This window comes from Neophocaena asiaeorientalis, unplaced genomic scaffold, assembly GCF_003031525.2.
Source record: "Neophocaena asiaeorientalis asiaeorientalis breed wild unplaced genomic scaffold, Neophocaena_asiaeorientalis_V1.1 scaffold45, whole genome shotgun sequence".
Classification (NCBI taxonomy): domain Eukaryota; kingdom Metazoa; phylum Chordata; class Mammalia; order Artiodactyla; family Phocoenidae; genus Neophocaena; species Neophocaena asiaeorientalis.
The window spans coordinates 7,802,483-7,818,799 of NW_020174642.1; the positions used below are offsets into that span (position 1 = coordinate 7,802,483).

The window sequence follows — 16,317 nt, forward strand, 5'->3', positions numbered from 1 at the left end:
TATCATTGCATTCAATAATCTTAAATGCGTTAATTAAATATGTAAAAGTATAAATTCTCAGGTTGTGTCTATGAAATTATTTTGTTATGAATTTCTCATGACAGCTTATGTTAGTTAATTTTATAATGATATGTACTCCTATATTAATTATTTCTATTGAAAATGAATTTTGCTTTTTTTGTCTGATGAGGAGGGAAAAAGTAAGATCTAGACTCAAGAATAGATAAATTTCATCAGATTTCTTTTCCCCTCTGGTGTTGTTTCATCTTTGATTATGTACAATTATATCAATTAAATAAAGAATTATGCTAATAAAGCAAATACCATGAATTTGAATGTCTGGTGGAGATCACCTGTTTTTTTTTTTTTTTTTTTTTTTTTTTTTTTTTTTTTATATCAGCAGGCGGACTCTCTACCATTGCACCACCAGGGAAGCCCCAGAGATCACCTGGTTTTATTCCTTACGTTCACTGCATTCCTCACCTCTACCAAGCGTCTCATACATGACTCTCCGTAGATACAAGACAGGCACACATTTGTCTAATTCATTTATTTCTTAACTAATCTGTTTGTGCCCAGCTTCATTTCAAAAGAGATTTGTGATGACTGAGTCCCAATTAGTTCTCACCATAGGAGACACAACTAAAAATCCTACCTTATAGAGATGGGTGTGTCTCAAAGGCACGTGGATGTGCTGTCTTCCATGTGTCCACATTCTTTAGGTAATGACACCTGAGGTCTCTTAGTGCTTAGGTTAACACATGCAGGTGTAACACGAATTCCTTCTCCAAATGGTAACATGTAGATTTTACAGTTAGTTAATGTTCTATAAGGGGATAATAGTTCTATACAGGGAAATAAAGGTATTTCCCTTTTAATGAAATACCTTTCTGGCTTTGGTCAACTTAAATGCAGCATATCTCATACACGTTATTAACCGTTTAAAAAATTGCTAAAAGCTATTATATGCAATTTGATATTTTTTATTTGGTATAGGAGTTTGTTAACTGGGTCACGTTAGTTTAGCTATTATGTTTAAGAGATGGTACCTTAGTGTTAAGGTATATTTCTTGGTGGGGACACTCAGGTCACTTGGGTCTTGAAGAAGGACAGGAAGCGTGGAGGGAAGAGTGTTCCAGGCAAAGGTAAGAGCAAATGCAAAGGCCCTGAGGCAGGAAAGGGCTTGGAGACTCCTAAGACCTGCCATGGCTACCCTGAGTCCTGAGTTGCCGAAGTGAAGAGGGAAGGGGCACCATGGGAGGTGGGAGCAGCAGGTGGGCAGCCCATGGGCCACAGCAGTGCTCTGGAGTCTATCTTAGGGGCCGTTAAGACATTGTAAGGGTTTTAAGCAGAGGAGTAATTTTATTTCCTTGTCTAGAACTCTTTTTGGCTACAATGGGATGAATGGATTGAAGTGGTACAAATTACTGTAGTAAAACGGATGAGATGTCATGGTGGCGTGGACTAGGGTGGTGGGGATAGAACAGTACAGAAGTGGATGATTTTAGTATCTGTTTTGGAGGAAGAATTGGTAAGAATTGCTGATGGATTGAATCAGCAATGAGAGGGTTTAACCTCCTTGATTTTAGGGCCATCAGATTCTATTTTACAATTTGGTTTCTGGTTCTGTTGTGCTCTGAAGAGGGACTGTACCGTGATGAGTTTTTATCTTAAGTGCATCTTTGTACCCCAATGCATATCTTCATTTCTCTTGAAAAGACTATTTTTTGAATATTAAAATTTAATTTTTATCCAATTAATATATGTATAATTTTAAAAAGGTCAAGGGTTATTATAGAAAATGGTAGGTCCTGCCTTCACCCCTCATGGATGACTTTTCTGTGTGCTAAGGTGCAGAGCTCCAGGCCAGACATCACTTCTGCTCAGGACTGGAAAGCTGCGGGTCCATATTCTTAGTAGTTTCCAGGGCTGTTGTTGAGAAACCTGGTGCCAGTCTGTCTACTGACCCTGTATTTGTGTCTGGTCTTGTTTTTCTCATTCCTGGGAGACTTTAGGTTCCTCTCTTTTGCTTTGAAGTTGTATGATGAGGTACTTGGAGTGGTCTTTTCTTCCTTGTTTGTGCTGGGCACTTGCTGGGCCTTTTTTCAATCTGGAAAGTCATGTCCTTCAGTTCTGGAAGATGTTGGAGGTACTATTTCTGTGGTCATTCTTTTCCCATTAGTTTCCATTTTCTTTTCTTTGCTCTTTTTGAAATTCCTCTTATTTGACTGCTGGGCCTCCTGGACTAATCATACAATATTTTGTTCTTTGCTTCTGGTTCTTTCACTTCGCATAATGCTGTCAAGGTTCATCTATGTAGTAGAATGTGTCAGTACTTCTTCTCTTTTTATGGCAGAATGATATTCCACTGTATGAATAGACCATATTTTATTTATTGATTCATCAGTTGATGGACATTTGGGTTGTTTCCACTTTGGGACTATTATGAATAATGCTGTTATGACCATTTGTATCTTTTGTTTAATTTTATCTTAAATATTAGTATTGTATTATAGGCTGCTCTGCAAAAGAATCACTTGGACAGTTTTAAAAAAGTTAAGATGCTTGAGTTCTGCTTCAGACCTACTGACCCTGAATTGTAAGGGGAGAGGGTCAGGGACCTTCTTTTTTTTTTTTTTTTTTTTGGCGGTCCGCGAGCCGCTCCGGACGCGCAGGCTCAGCAGCCATGGCTCACGGGCGCAGCCGCTCCGCGGCATGTGGGATCTTCCCGGACCGGGGCGCGAACCCGCGTCCCCTGCGTCGGCAGGTGGACTCCCAACCACTGCGCCACCAGGGACGCCCGACCTTCATTTTTAAAAAAGCTCGTTAGTTGATTCTGATGCACACCCCTGTTTAACAAGCACTAAGTTAAGGACTCATTTAGCAAATATTCATAGATACGCCTCGCCAAAGTGAAGGTGATATCATATTTGCTTTAGTTAAAGAACTCACACATTACAGAGAAACAATGAGTTCACTTTGTTTTTCTCCCCATCCTTGTTTCCCTCTCTCCTTAGGGGCCACTAACATCATGGGTATTTTAAGACTATATATAAAACTATGTATTCATCTCCACAAGCAGTACATATGTTGTTTTGTATTCTTAATGCTTAATTGGAATCATATTTTTTTGGAATTTTCTGCAAATTGCTTTTTTCATTACGTTTTGAGGCACAGCCACCCTAATATATGTAATTCTATCTCACCCTCTGCTCTGCGTCATCTTGTCCCATTAAAAATATTACCTAATCTCAGATTTTAGATCTCACCCTGGTTTGTGTTTAGGTTTTGCCCTATTGCGTGAAATTCTTTTTGGCTAAGTAGAAGAAAGGGATGGCCGTGGAATTACAGAGCTCAGCCTAGAGGGACTTAACATCCAGTTCAGAGCCTTCTCTTCACAAAGGAGGAACTCGAAGCCCAAGAGGTTTAGGTGATTTGCACAAAGATACTCCACTAATTAGCAGCACAGTCCATGCTAGAACCTTTGGTGCTGTCAGCATTGCTCGGGTTTATAGGTGTTGGTGTGTACTTGGGGCAAAGTCCTTCAAGTATCCTTTGGGAAGACGGACACTTGATGATTTATGGAAGCAATATTATTTGTCACAGTGTCGTTTTGTAGCAAACGACATGGTGGAGAAGTGTCAGCAAGGAAATCAATCTTGTTCAAGCTAAAAATAGATACTCTTGACTATTATGGAGAAAATGTATGCTTATAAAATGATCTTAAGCAGTATAAGCAGCATTATTGCTTGTGGAACAGTTTTCTTAGGCAGAGGCTGTACCAGGCCGAGTACCAGGCCGGTTCTCCCAAGAGAGCTTTGTAAGTAAGCATTGCCTCCATAAAATCAACCTCAGTTCTTCACAGGCATCTGGTCATATCTGATTCAGTGAGCATCATTATTTTATTTTATTTTTCTTATTGAAGTATAGTTGATTTACAGTGTGATGCCAATCTCTGCTGTACAGCAAAGTGACTCAGTTATACACATATAGACATTCTTTTTTTATATTCTTTTCCATTATGGTTTATCCCCAGATATTGGATATAGTTCCCTGTGCTATCCATTCTAAATGTAATAGTTTGCATCTGCTAATCCGAAACTCTTAGGGAAAGAAAAGACAAAAGAGCAAAGGACATAAAATTGTGAAAGGATAGACTCTTCATTAAATGTTATTGGGACAATTGGACAGTAAGATGTAAAAAAATTGAAATCAGACCACCATCTCACACCATACACCAAAGTTAACTTAAAATGGATTAGAGACTTGAATGTAAGACCTGAAACCGTGAAACTTCTAGAAGAAAACGTAGGTAGTACACTGTTTGACATTGGTCTAGCAGTATTTTTTTGGATCTTTCTCCTCAGGCAAGGGAAACAAAAGCAAAAATAAAAAAACTGAATGACATCAAACTAAAAAGCTTTTGCACAGCAAAGGAAGAGATCAACAAAACAAAAAGTCTACTTCTTCTCCCACCTACTGAATGGGAGAAGATATTTGCAAACAATGTATCTGACAAGGGATTAATATCCAAAATATGCAAAGAACTCGTATAAGTTGACATCAGAAACACAAACAACCCAATTAAAAATGGGCAGAGAACCTGAATAGACATTTTTCCAAAGAAGACATACAGATGGCCAACAGTTGCGTGAAAAGATGCTCAGCATCACTAATCATCAGGGAAATGTGAATCAAAACCACAAAGAGATATCACTTCACACCTGTCAGTAGGGCTGTCAACAAAAAGACAACAAGTAAAAAGTATTGAGGAGGATTTGGAGAAAAGGGAACCCTTATACACTGTTGGTGGGAATGTAAGTTGGTGAAGCCACCATGGAAGACAGTATGGTGATTCCTCAAAAAGGAATTCAAATTCTAAAAGATATATGCACCTTGATGTTTACTGTGGCATTATTTACAATAGCTGAGATATGGAAGCAACCTAGGTGCCCATCAATAGATGAATGGATAAAGCAGATGTGATACACACACACACACACACACAAGACAGTATGGTGATCCCTCAAAAAGGAATTCAAATTCTAAAAGATATATGCACCTTGATGTTTACTGTGGCATTATTTACAATAGCTGAGATATGGAAGCAACCTAGGTGCCCATCAATAGATGAATGGATAAAGCAGATGTGATACACACACACACACACACACACACACATGCACTAACACGCTGGAATACTATTCAGCCATAAAAAGATGAAATCTTGCCATTTGTGACAACGTGGATGGACCTTGAAAGTATTATGAGAAGTGAAATAAATTAGATGGAAAAAGATAAATACTGTATGATTTCACTCAGTATGTGCAGCATAAAAATCTAATGAACGAACAAAAGAACCAAACACATAGATACAGAGACAGAGTAGTGGCCACCAGAGGGGAAGGGTGAGGGAGAGGGCGATACGGGTAAAGGTGGTCAACTGTATAGTGATGGATGGAAACTAAATTTTTGGTGGTGAGCACGTTGTAGGATATACAGAAGTAGAAATGTAATGTATACACGAAACTTATACAATGTTATAAATCAATGTTACCTCAAAAAGTACTTAGTGATAGGTTAAAAAATTATAGGTTGTGGGCTTCTCTGGTGGCGCAGTGGTTGAGAGTCCGCCTGCCGATGCAGGGGACACGGGTTCGTGCCCCGGTCCGGGAAGATCCCACATGCTGCGGAGCGGCTGGGCCCGTGAGCCATGGCCGCTGAGCCTGCGCGTCCGGAGCCTGTGCTCCACAACGGGAGAGGCCACAATAGTGAGAGGCCCGCATACCGCAAAAAAAAAAAAAAAAAAAAAAAAAAAGTATAGGCTGTTTCTGTGGCATGCAAAATGAAGTAATAAAGTCACTCCAAAAAAGTTTTAGGCAAAATATAAATGTAATCACTAAGTCTATTTTCAAAGACAACAGCAATCATTCTATCTTATTTCTAAAAATGGATGAATAGAGGAAAAATCTTGATACAACAAAATTATCCAGAGAGCTATACTGTGAATATACCAAGCATATGTACCATGCAATATGCCATGAATGACAAGCGTATTCTTACCATATATGGTAGGAATATATCAAGAATATCAAGTAATGAGATTCAGTCGGTCTGCAGTAGATCCTGAACAACTATATATTAGTAAAACTACATGAGTATATTGTTGTAGTTTATCTTAGGACAGGGCCGAAAGTCAGCTCATCACACGAGATGAACTGTGCCGAAGCACAGCAGTAGAGGGCTGCCGCTCGCTCAGGCAAAACAGCGCCGTCTGTCCTGCTGTGGTAGCTTTTATTAAAGCATTATCTAGGTTTACATTTTAAGACTTGTTTTCTTAACATTTCAGAAGTGCCAAAGCAGCAGCCTATATTTTTATTAATTATAGAAGCAATAACTGGCTTTCATGAGCACCTGCCGTGCTTCGTCCTTGAGCGCAAAAGCAGCACAAAGTTCCCACCGTTATTCTGATTATACTGAAGTAGCACAAGGACATTTCCTTGCGTTCCCACCACTCTGATTATACTGAGGCCATCTCATGGATCAGTGCCCAAAGCACTCAATGCGTCTCCGCAGGCCCCCCGTTTGCCGGGGGGGGGGCGCTCAAAGCAATCAGGACTGTTTGCAGTTCTGGCTTATTCGCCAGCCCCCAGTTTGCTGGGGCGGGGGGGGCTCATGGGTCACGTCTCCTTTCCACGTCCTCAGTTATTCCACTACAGTATATGATGGGAATCTCTAATTGAAAATTACTACCCTGGATCATGCTAGATTGAAATTAAAGAAGTAAAAGATGATCGAGTTAACATTTAAAGCAAATAACTAAAGTTAGGATTGATAGCCTATACCATCATTGTCAAATATCATGCAAGGAACCACTAGGACCAACGTCTTCTATATGTTATTTTAGTCAGGGGAGTATTATTAAGACACCAATGGAAAATATCCAGTTATATATATGTATATATGTAAATAGATTTTCCTGTAACTGGTAGAGGTACGTACAGTCATCACAATGACAAAGCATCACGTTTATAGAATGCTGTCAGGGTGTGACTATTCAGCGTCAGAATCTGAACATCCCAGTGGGGACCGTCGTCACAGCAGCCACCCCAGGACGTTCTGACATTTCCCACAGTGACACTGACATTGCTCAAGAGGGTTCCAATCATCTGATGGGGTCATGGTTGCATCCTCTAGCAGAAGATGGATTCTCTCTTAGGACGCATCCAAGTCTGCTGAAGAAGGTGCAGATAATATGTCTGGATAATGTAATTTGGGGCCCAAAATGACGTGTGATTAAAAGTTTTGATCCTCATTTTCTGGTGTGACTAGTGAGCTTCCGTTGAAAGCAATTTTGAGTCACGGCAAAAATATTTCAGTAAGTGCAGGGTTTCCCAGTAACCTGAAGGAGGAAGACCAGACTGAACAGAGAATCCAGGTGCCTTCAAAGGAAGGAGCGTGAAAGGAAGAAGGAGAGGGAGACAGAAACATTTGATGAGGACTGTACAAGACATGAATTTGAAGCAGAAACAGACATTCTGAAATTTCCTAATTTAAAACTGCAAGATGAGCGGTGGAGAGAGTGGATGCCATTGAGACCCACATGTGGTTCAAGATCAACAGGAGGAAATACCTCCAACACAAAATAAAATGCAAAGAAATAGAAGTCATTTGGGAAAGCCAGAGCCTGGAAGTCAGCCACAGGAGACCTAGGACATGAACAAGAGTAGTTCCAGAAAGAGCGAAGATTATCATACTCGGTGAAGTTAAGTAAGACAGAGAAAGACAAATGTCGTATGCTACTGCTTATATGTGGAATCTTAAAAAATGATACAATTGAACTTATTTACAAAATAGAAAGAGACTCACAGACTTAGAGAATGAACTTATGGTTACTGGGGAGAATTGTCAGGGGGAGGGATAGATTGGGAGTTTGGGATTGACATGTACACACTACTGTATTTAAAATGGGTAACCGTCCATCAACAGAGGAATGGATAAAGAAGACGTGGTATATGTGTACAATGGAATATTACTCAGCCATAAAAAGGAATGAAATTGTGCCATTTGCAGAGACGTGGATGGACTTAGAGACTGTCATACAGAGCGAAGTAAGTCAGGAAGAGAAAAACAAATATCGTGTATTAACGCATATATGTGGAATTTAGAAAAATGGTACAGATGAACCTATTTGCAAAGCAGAAATAGAGACACAGATGTAGAGAACTAACGTATGGATACCAAATTGGGGAGGTGGGATGGATTGGGAGATTGGGATCGACGTATGTACACTCCTATGTATGAAGTAGATGGCTGGTGAGGGCCTACTGAATAGCACAGGGGCAAAAAAGGAAGGTACAATCTGTTTGCCGGAAATATATTAAAATGTAATATATGTGTTAAAATGCGTTCCAGTATACATTAGGTGCATACAAATACTGTTTGATTCCAGTTATACGAGGTACCTAGAATAGTCAAATTCATAGTCAGAAAGTACATCGGTAGATGCCAGGGGCCAGGGCGTGGGGAGGGTGGGGAGAGGGAATGGGAATTAGTGTTTAATGGGGACAGAGTTTCAGTTTAGGAAGGTGAAACATTTGGGAGATGGTTGATGGTGAGAGTTGCACACCAATGTACATGTACTTAGTGCCACTGAAATGTACAGTTAAATATGGTTAAAATAGTATGTTTTAGATTATGTGAGTTTTAGCACAGTAAAAAAAATTTTTAAAAAATAAAATGGATAACCAACAAGGACCTACTGCAAAAATAAATAAAAAGCGTGAGGAGAAAACAAAAGCATGAAGAGCAGGAGAAGAGAACTCATGACTAGGAGAGAGCAGAGGGCCCTCCACTTGAAGGTGATGCTGCAGCCTCCCCTCCAGCCCCTCAGCGCCTGACTGGGCAGGAAAACCAGCGGGTGCTCTCTGAGGACCAGAAACTAGGCAAGAGTCCCTGCAAGATGGAAAGCAGAAAGGGCTGGTTTGAAGGAGGAACTGAGCCCTGGTGTTGGCCAAGGTGGGCTCAGCTCTCAGGGCCCTGCAGGCCCAGATGGGGCATTCGCACTGCAGGAGGGGCCCTGGGCAGTGATTTGAAGCAGCCTGGCAGCTGAACCCCCCACCTCCATCCTGCCCTTAGTCCCGGCGGTGGCCCACAGAGGGGTCTTCCCTGGGAGAAGCGGTGAGTGTGAGATGGGTTGGGGGCGGGGCAGGCCCCCAAGAAACCTGGAGCAGGCGGACCCTGGCAGTCGGCCTCAGCCCTAGATGCACAGCAGAAGCACCAGGGGAGCTGTTAGTTCCAGGACGTGCCAGGGCCTTAGCCAAGATGGGCTGAATGGAAATCTCTGGGCGGGGAGGCCCCAGGGGACTTTAATGTGCTCCTAAAGCTGAGAACCACTTCTGTAAAGGAAAACCTTGTCAAAATAGTGACGTCAGGAATTTTAAACAACCTCAGAAATAGCCAGGAGTTGTGGAAGGCCATATGGGAACAATGACATATGTGAGAATATCCATTCTGGTTTGGGGATATGGAGAAAAGGAGGGAAATACCAATGTTCTGAAGGTCTGGGCTCAGTGAGGGGCAGGGGAGGTAAATCATTTTGTTGGGGATCGTTCATATTATGTAACTGTCATTTATTAAGAGAGAGCTGTGAGTTTTATGAACAGAAAGGTAAGCAATAGTGAAATAGAAAAGCGTTTCAGAACATCTGGATTAGCAGAACGGGGGCAGAGCTGAGTAAAACAGAATGGAGACAAACTTAAGTCAGCAAAATGAAGGGAAGGAAAAACATGAGAGAAGACAGACGAGCTCTAATGAATTAATATGGTAGAAAGAGTCAAACCAACTCTATCAGTTGTTCTAAAAAGTTTGGAGAGGCTGAAATTTCCTAGCCTGGATTCTTGAATAGTTGCTGTACAGTTGATGAGAAAGGGGTGTTAGATCTCCAGTTATGTGAATTGTCTGTTCTTCCCTTTAATCTGGCTAATTTATGCTTCATACGTTTTAAAAGCACAATCATATTTATGATTATGACTTTCTAATGAATTGACCCTTTTATTATTATCAAATATCTTTTTGAAATCCCTGGTAATACTCTTTGTCTTTTTATCTGTATATTATGATTTTTAAAAAAAGCTGTTTTAAAAAGATGTTCCAGACTTCTTATGCTTACTGTTTGCATGGTATATCTTTTTCCATCCGTTTACTTTCAACTTACCCATGTAGACAACATAGAATTAGATCTTGTGCATTTTTTATTCATTCTGACAGTCTCTGTTGTCAACTGGGCCATTTAGTTTATTAATATTTAAGTAATCGTTGAATTAATTGTGTTTAGATTTATCATTTATTACTTGTTTTTTATTTGTCCCCTCTCCTTTGATTCCTCTATTCTATGTGCTTTTGCTTTGTTTTGGGTTATTTGGATGTACTTTAGAATTCCCTTTTATTTTTTGGCTTTTTAGCGATAATTCTTTCATTTTTTTGTAATGCAAAACTATTTTTGGTTGCTCTAGTGATTTTAGTGTACATTTTTAGTATTTCACGGTCTATAGTTAATCTTATAACACTTTATAATATGAACAAACATTGCAATCATACATATCCATTTACCATCCCCCATCCTTTGTGCTATATGTATCATGTATATTACATTTTTGTATATCATCACCTCAACTATACAGTATTATAATTTTTGCATTGAACAATCCTATGTATTTTTTTTTTAAAAGAGTAAATCTAACCTTTTACATTTACTCAGACAATTTTTTGACACTTTAAATATGTTGTTTCTTTCTGTCTTCTGGTCTTCATTGTTTCTAATGAGACATGAAGATTACTTGAATCCTTGTTCCCTGTATGTAATATGTCATTTTTCTGTGGTAGCTTTCAAGATTTTCTCTTCATCTTTGGTTTTCAGCTGTTTGATTATGTTGTACCTGGGCATAGTTTTTTTTCTGTTTATCCTTATTGGAATCTGCTGAGATTCTGGAATCTGTAAATATATATGTCTTTTACCACATTTAGGCAGTTTTCAGCCATTATATTTTCAGATATTATTTCTGTCCCATTTTGTCTCATCTCCCCTTCTGACACTCTAATTACATACGATAAGTCTTTTGTCATTATCCCATATTTCCTTGAAGCTTTTTTTATTTTTAAAAAATCTTGTTTCTCTCTGGTCTTCAAATTGGATAATTTCTGTTGGTCTATCTTTAAGTTCACTTATTTTTTCTTCTGTCATCTTCATTCTGCATCCAGTCTAGTGAGTTTTAAATTTCAGATATTGTATTTTTTCTGTTATAGACTGTCCCACTTGTTTGATTTTTATAGCTGTTATTTCTCTGCTGAGATTTCTAATTGTTTCAGCATCGTATGCATATTTTCCTTTACATCTTTGAGCACAGTTATAATAGCTGCTTTAAAGTCTTGTCTGCTAATTCCAACATCTGGGTTCTTTCTGGATTGGTCTCTATTTATTGTTTTTTCTTTTGAGGATGGGTCACATTTTCCTGTTCTTTATACCTCAAGTGTTTTGGATACTTGGAGATAGTGAAGGTTGTGTTGTGCAGACTGTATTTTGTTACATTCTTCTGAAAAATGTTGATTTTTTGTTTGTTTGTTTCAGTAGGCATTTACTTTGTCGTACTCAAACTGCAAACTCTATGTTTCTAGTAGCAGCTTAAATCTGAGTTGAGCTCTTTTTTCTTTAGCTGAAACCAGTCCCATACACACATTGTTCTGGGCTCAGCTGGAGGTTTTGACAGAGTTTATAAACAGAATTTGGGGCTCCCTCCATCTGCCTCTCACCTGTCCAGGATTCTGTTCTCATTTTCTAGGGGCTGTGGGTGCCCCGAATTCTGTTTTTTTTGGATTTTTCAGGCAAAAAAACCTGTGGGTTTACTGTTGTGGTTTTATGTCTCTCACAAGATTTGCTTTTTCTCAGGCTTAAGCCCTGAGAACAACAACTCACCCAGTGCCATTCTCACTTTTTTTTTTAACCATTTTTCAAAAACTTTACTGTTCAGTAGTGTTAAGTATATGTACATTGTTGTGCAAAAGATCTCCAGAACTTTTTCATTTTGTAAAACTGAAACTCTATACTCGTACAACTCCTCATTTCTCCCTATCCCCAGTCCCTGGTAACCACTATTTTACTTTCTGTTTCTAGAATTTTTTGATTTTCGATTCCTCATATAAGTGAAATCAAACAGTATTGTATTTTTGTGACTGGCTTCTTTCACTTAGCATAATGTACTCAGGGTTCATCTATGTTGTAGCATGTGTCAGGATTTCCTTTCCTTCTTTTTTAAGGCTGAATAGTATTCCATTGTATGTATGCTCATCCATTCATCCACTGATGATATTTGAATTGTTTCCACCTCTTGGCTCTTGTGAATAATGCAGCTGTGAACCTGAGTGTGCAAATCATTCTCATCTTTTAAGTCAACTTCCTCTTGAATCTTCTTACTTTGGTTCATTTTCCTCTTGTTTTTTTTTACTTCTGTTTTAAAGAAAATTTATTTAAAAAAATTCACCCAGAGTTTATAGTCATTATTTGTTAGAGAGTTTATAGGATATTACTTGCCTACACCGGAATTGGAGTTGTCAGTGGTATTAGATTTTAACATAGATTGAGACATATGTTATTTATAACAATAAAACAATAATTCAAAGAAAACTGGAAATGAAGGGCATAAACAAACAAAAAGAAAGCTGGAGTGACATTAATAATATTAGATATAGAGGAATTCAAGACCAAAAGCATTAACTAGGTAAAAGAGGTATTATGAGAAATTGTAAAAATCCATAAAGAAAATATAGTAGTCATGGATCTTTATGGATCATACTACATGGCAGTCAAATTCATAAATCAGAAACTCCTAGACATACAATGAAAACTTGTTAAAAACATACCTTTCAATAAATATATTGTACTTATTACATATCAGGCACAATTTACAGCAAAAAAAAACAAATGTAATCAGCCAACTTAATTTTTAAGTTTAAAAATTAAAAAATTTTCTTCTAGCTTTATTGAGATATAACTGCAGCGCTGTATATATATAGCACTGCAGTTTAAGGTATACAGCATAATGATCTGACTTACATATATCATGAAATGAAGTTTAGTGACCATCCATCATCCTGTACAGACACAAAATGAAAGAATTAGAAAAAAATTTTTTTTCCTTGTGTGAGAACTCTTAGAATTGGCTCTCTTGACAGCTTTCGTATATAACACAGAGCAGTGGTAATTATATTTATCATGTTGTAGAGTACATCCCTGGTACTTATTAATCTTGTAACTGGAAATTTGTACCTTTCGTCTACCTCATCCAATTCCCCTCTCCCCACCCACTGCCTCTGGTAACCACAGACTTTTTTCTATGAGTTTGTTTGTTTTTGAAGTATAACTGACGAGCAACACTATGTTAGTTCCCGGTATACAACATAATGATTTAATATTTCTGTACATTACAAAATGGCCACCATAAGTCTAGTTACCATCTGTCACCATACAAAGATATTACAGAATTATTGACTATATTCCCCATATTGTACATTTCATAACAGTGACATTTATTTTGTAACTGAAAGTTTGTATCTCTTAATCTCCCTCATCTATTTCCTTCCTCCCTCCGTCTCCTTCCACTCTGGCAACCACTCTGTATTTATGACTCTGTTTCTATTTGGTTATGTTTGTTCATTTGCTTTGTTGTTTAGATTCCACATTTAAGTGAAATCATACAGTATTTGTCTTTCTCTTTCTGACTTATTTCACTTAGCATAATACCCTCTAGGTCCATCCATGTTGTTGCAAATTCCATTCTTTTATAAGGCTGTGTAATATTCCATATATATATATATGCCACATCTTCTTTATCCACTTGTCTATTGATGGGCACTGAGGTGGCTACCATACCTTGGCTATTGTAAATAATGTTGCGATGAACATTGGGGTATATATTTTTTCAGATTAGTGTTTTCATTTTCTTCAGATAAATACCCAGGAGTGCAGTAGATGGATTGTGTGGCAGTTCTACCTTTAATTTTTTGAGGAATCTCCATAATGTCTCCTCTAGTAGCTGCATCAATCTACATTTTTATCAACAGTGCATGAGGATTCTCTTTTCTTCATATCCTCACCAATGCTTGTTATTTGTTGTCTTTTTGATAATAGCCATTCTGACAGGTAAGAGGTGATATCTCATTGTGGTTTTGATTTTCATTTCCATGATGATTAGTGATGTTGAACATCTTTTTATGTGCCTGTTGCCCATCTGTATGTCTTCTTTGGAAAAATGTCTATTCAGGTCCTCTGCCCATTTAACATTTTTTTATGTTGAGTTATATGAGTTTTATTTTTTTTAACTTTTTAAAGAAATAAATTTATTTTATTTTATTTATTTTATTTTTGACTGTGTTGGGTCTTCATTGCTGCACGTGAGCTTTTCCCTGCTTGTGGCAAGTGGGGGCTACTCTTCATTGTGGTGTGTGGGCTTCTCATTGTGGTGTTCTCTTGTTGTGGAGCACAGGCTCTAGGTGTGTGGGCTTCAGGAGTTGTGGCGTATGGGCTCAGTATTTGTGACACACGGGCTTCATTGCTCTGTGGCATGTGGGATCTTCCCAGACCAGGGCTCGAACCCATGTCCCTTGCATTGGCAGGCAGATTCTTAACCACTGAGCCACCAGGGAAGCCCATGGGTTTTTTTAACTTTTATTTTTTGGCTATGCCATGTGGGTTGTGGGATCTTATCAGTAGTTCCCCGACCAGGGATCAAACCCATGCCCCCTGCAGTGGAAGAGTGGAGTCCTAACCACTGAATTCCCTATATGAGTTCTTTGTATATTTTGGATATTAATCCCTTATCAGATGTAGTATTTGCAATATCTTCTTTAATTTGGTATGCAGCCTTTTTGTTTTGTTGATAGTTTCCTTTGCTGTGCAAAAGTCTTTTAGTTTGATGTAGTTCAGTTTATTTATTTTTACTTTTGTTTCCCTTGTCTGAGGAGACAGATCCAAAAAAATATTGCTAAGACTGATGTCAAAGAGCATACTGCTTATGTTTTCTTCCAGAAGTTTTATGGTTTCAGGTCTTACATTTAAGTCTTTAATCTATTTTGAGTTTATTAATTTATTTTATTTATTTATTTTTTGCGGTATGCTGGCCTCTCACTGTTGTGGCCTCTCCTGTTGCGGAGCACAGGCTCCGGACGTGCAGGCTCAGCAGCCATGGCTCACGGGCCTAGCTGCTCCACGGCATGTGGGATCTTCCTGGACTGGGGCACGAACCCGTGTCCCCTGCATCGGCAGGTGGACTCTCAACCACTGCGCCACCAGGGAAGCCCTGAGTTTATTTTTGTATATGGTATGAGAAAGTAGTCCAGTTCGATTCTTTTCCATGTAGCTTTGCAGTTTTCCCAACACCATTTATTGAAGACACTTTTTTATTCCTTATTGTGTATTCTTGCCTCCTTTGTCATAGGTTAAGTGACCCTAAATGTGTGGGTTTATTTTCAGTGTCCCTATTCTGTTCTATCAATCTGTATGTCTGTTTTTGAGCCAGTACCATACAGTTTTGATTTTGTAGCTTTGTAATATAGTTTGAAACTAGGGAGCATAATACTTCCAGTTTTGTCTTTCCTTCTTAAGATTATTTTGGTTACTTGGGGTCTTCTGTGACAGCAAACAATTTAATAGATATGTATACACACAAGAATAAGAATATATTAGATAGATATTAATAGAATGTATTCTTCTCTTACACTTATTAAACAATTTCCAAATCTATTACGTTCTTGGTCACAAAGGAAACTTTCATAAATTTCAAAAAGGGATGACTTTACAGGATACATTTTTATCCCAAGTATAGAATTACAATCTGGAAGAGAAATATCATAAAAACTTAAGAAATAAATATATGCCATTTCAAATAACTCCATATCCAAGGGAAAACATAACTGATATTACAAGTCGTCAAATAATAAGCAAAAGTTATTATTTCATACACAAACCCCAATATACAGCCAAATCTCTATACAGAGGAAAATTGTTAACTTTAAATATTCTTATAATTAAAGCAGAAAGGTAAAAACTTAGTAAAATAAATATTCAACTTATAAAATTAGGAAAATAGAAAAAAAAGAGTAGGCGGTGAATCAATAAAAAGAAAAACCAAGATTAATTTAATACAAAAGAGAAAGTGTGTGTCTGTGTGCCTCTGTGTGTGCATATATGAATACAATTTATATATAATTTGAATATATACAACTTGAATACATTTATATGTAATTTGACTATATATAACTTGAACA

At 38.1% G+C, this 16,317-nt stretch overlaps 1 protein-coding gene across 1 annotated transcript in view; it reads left to right on the top strand.

Moving 5' to 3' along the window:
• The window catches only part of SH3BGR (SH3 domain binding glutamate rich protein), a 63,469-nt gene that overhangs the window by 23,691 nt on the left and 23,461 nt on the right, over positions 1-16,317 (top strand). The gene's annotated exons all lie outside the window — the stretch shown is intronic.